We start from the raw sequence: 3725 nt of genomic DNA on the forward strand, positions 1-3725 counted from the left end.
TCTGTGATTGGATAGAAAGTAAAAGGAATAGACAGACACTTCATTTACATTGGTGGGTACATGATAGTTAACAGTTAACACCACATGGGAACAGTAACCATGAGGGGTTGGGGACTCCTGCTGTGGTGGCAAATTGTGCCCTGAGGGCTCTAGATAAAGGAAATTACGCTGATATTCCAAAGGTATGTTGCATAAATGCAAAAAGCAATAGACAGGCTCAGTTAAGGTGAAGATTGACCTTTGTCAGGGATGATACTGACTGCCTAGGGCATGACTACCTGCCATGACTCTCTAAGGTTTTGTTTTGTTTGTGTTTTTTTTAATATATTTTATTGATTTTTTACAGAGAGGAGGAGAGAGGAATAGAGAGTCAGAAACATCGATGAGAGAGAAACATCGATCAGCTGTCCCCTGCACACCTCCTACTGGGGATGTGCCTGCAACCAAGGTACATGCCCTTGACCAGAATCGAACCTGGGACCCCTCAGTCCGTAGGCCGATGCTCTATCCACTGAGCCAAACCAGTTAGGGCATAAGCTGGAATCTTACTCCTGCTTCAGGGCCCAGCTCAAATTGCCTCCTCTTTGAAGATTTTATAGTTCCCCCATCAGAATTTCCCAGCAGTACCTGAGAGTGAAAGAAGCTAAGGGAAATGGCTGAGCCCTCATTGTGATAGATTCCCGACCTGCGTTCTTGTATCCCAACCCTAGTACCTCAGAATGTGATCATATGGAAATAGGGTCTTTCAGGGCCCTGTGATAGATTCCATCCTCCCAACAACCCTGAGGGAGCGTTTCCATTTCACAGCTAAGGAAACTGAGGCATGGAGAATTTGAGTGCTGGGCCTTGGATTACACAACTAATAAGTGTTAGAGTCAGGATTCAAAACCAGGCCTCCAAGCCCATTTTCTTAACCACACACACTTTTGGCCCATTCATTCAGTGAACAAGTATTTACTGCGCACCTAATGACCCAATAGACAGCTTCAGACCATACCAGGTTACAACTCTCCAGGTTACTCAGTACTTGCTAGGAAAATAGTATTTGTTAGGGATGCAGTAGTTGGGAAAACATGGTCCCTGCCCTAACATAGATTATCATCTAGCAGGGCAGGCAGATATAAAATATTTCCACAATTGCCTGCTTGGCATGGCTCAGTGGTTGAGAATCGACCTATAAACCAGGAGGTCATGGTTCAATTTCCAGTCAGGACCTATGCCTAGGTTGGGGGCTCAGTCCCCAGTGTGGGGTATGCAGGAGGCAGCTGCTCAATGATTCTCTCTCATCATTGATGTTTCTAATTCTCTCTCTCTCTCTCCCTCTCTCTGTAAAAAATCTCTCTCTCTCTCTCTCCCTTTCTCTCTGAAATCAATAAAAGTATATTAAAATATTTCCACAATTATTTAATTACATGTCAGGCAATGTTAGCAGAATTTAACTGAACTAGATAAGATATTAGTAGGGAGAGAGATGAAATCAGGTCTCTAAATGGCCCCCTCTTTTCTGTAATTCAGAGGTCAGTCAACTCTCCCTTCTTTTTCAGATTTTGTAGCAATGTCTATGGATGCCAACATCGCTTTGGAAATTGGCACGTATAACTTTCCTCTCTGAATCACAGCTTTCTCAGCTGTAAAATGGGAATGAAAATAGCAAAAGATGAAGCAACCCAAATATCCATCAACAGGAACTGCTTAAATAAATAATGGCAAATCTACACCATGGAATATGCAACTATGAGAAAGCATGAGACAATTCTAAATGCTGGACAAAGGTTGCTAAGACATATTGAGTGAAAGGACAAGGTACAGAGTGTTGGGTATGGAATGCTGCCAATTGTGTAAATAAAAAAAGGAGAAAAGATTTAAGAGAACCAAGATGGCGGCATAGATAAATACCAGTAATCGCCGCCTCCCACAACCACATCAAAATTACAACTAAAATACAGAACAACAACAAACAACAACAACAAAAAAATAAAATACAGAACAACCATCATTCAGAACCACCTGAAATCTAGCTGAATGGAAGTCCTACAAATAGAGAAGTAAAGAAGAAACCACATGGAGACTGGTAGGAGGGGTGAAGGTTCAAAATGGGCTGGGTCAACACCCACATGTGGCATTTTTTTAATTGGGAGGGATATCTCCAAGGCCTCCCATGAAAAGCAGGAGGTCTCAGACCCCTAGACCATGGTTTCAGAGCTGGGAAGAGAAGTCCCCATAACTTTAGGCTGCAAAAACTATTGGGGATTGTGGCTGAGTGAAGGCTGCAGGAGTCCCAGGTGTTCCTCTTAAAGGGCCCACCTACAAACTTACATGGTTCTTGATTCCCCTGAGCTCCAGCACTAGGTGGCAGATTTGGGAGAATACAGGGACATATGGGGAGGAGCTGGACTGTCTGGCATTGGGGAAGTACCTCAGGTGTGGCTTTTTCCCAGATATAGGTGCTCACAGGGGTCATTGTTTCTGTGCTTGGACCTCCCCCATTGCAGAACTGACTGGAAGCCATATCTGAGGTTCCATCAGCATGGCCCACACTGTTCGCTCCACCCTGGTGATTCCCTGAGACCCTGTCCCATCCAATTGCAGCCCCATCCAATCTGTGTGCAGCTGCTTTTCCATATGAATGGCCTGTCCTTGCTCAGACTTCAGACTCTGCTAAAACCTCTTAAACAAGCAGCAGCTGAAGTCAGTGTACCCTAAATCTATCAATAAAAGGCCCAAGACCCAGCACTAACACCAGCCTGCCTTGCCTCACAGCTGGGCCTTGCCTGGGCACCTCCTAACCCAATACAAATAGCAGCCAACTGCAGATCTCTCTGTAGTTCTTACTGGGTGGCCCCAGGCTGTGACTGACTTTGCACCTCCCAGGAGGCCCCAGAGCCAATGACCTAGTAGACAGCTTCAGACCATACCAGGTTACAACTCTACACATCCATAAATAACACTCAAGGGGCAGACTCAGTGACTGAAGTCAGTGTACCCTAAATCTATCAATAAAAGGCCCAAGACCCAGCACTAACACCAGCCTGCCTTGCCTCACAGCTGGGCCTTGCCTGGGCACCTCCTAACCCAATACAAATAGCAGCCAACTGCAGATCTCTCTGTAGTTCTTACTGGGTGGCCCCAGGCTGTGACTGACTTTGCACCTCCCAGGAGGCCCCAGAGCCAATGACCTAGTAGACAGCTTCAGACCATACCAGGTTACAACTCTACACATCCATAAATAACACTCAAGGGGCAGACTCAGTGAGCACCAAAGCCCCACTGAAGCAAATCCTGCTCCATAGGGGTATCTCCTACATAGCAGCTCTTCCATTGACGCAGCTGGTCCTCACAGCCAATTTGCCTGGAGGTCAATTCCTCCTAGTGACGCCAATCAAGGCTCAACTACAACAAGACTGTGCACACAGCCCACACAGGAGTGCACCTGCAGTGCCTTTGGGTTCAAAAAAAGATGAACCCAAAGAAGCCAACATCAAGACATATCATAATTAAAATGCCAAGGGTTAAAGATAAAGAGAGAATCTTAAAAGCAGTAAGAGAAAAGCAGTTAGTTGCCTACAAGGGGGTCCCCATACGACTGTCAGCTGATTTCTCAACAGAAACCATGCAGGCCAGAAGAGAGAGGCAAGAAATATTCAAAGTGATGAATAGCAAGAACCTGCAACCAAGATTACTTTATCCAGCAAAGCTATCATTTAGAATAGAAGGTCAGATAAAGA

This window comes from Myotis davidii, unplaced genomic scaffold (assembly GCF_000327345.1).
Source record: "Myotis davidii unplaced genomic scaffold, ASM32734v1 scaffold38, whole genome shotgun sequence".
In the NCBI taxonomy this organism is placed as follows: domain Eukaryota; kingdom Metazoa; phylum Chordata; class Mammalia; order Chiroptera; family Vespertilionidae; genus Myotis; species Myotis davidii.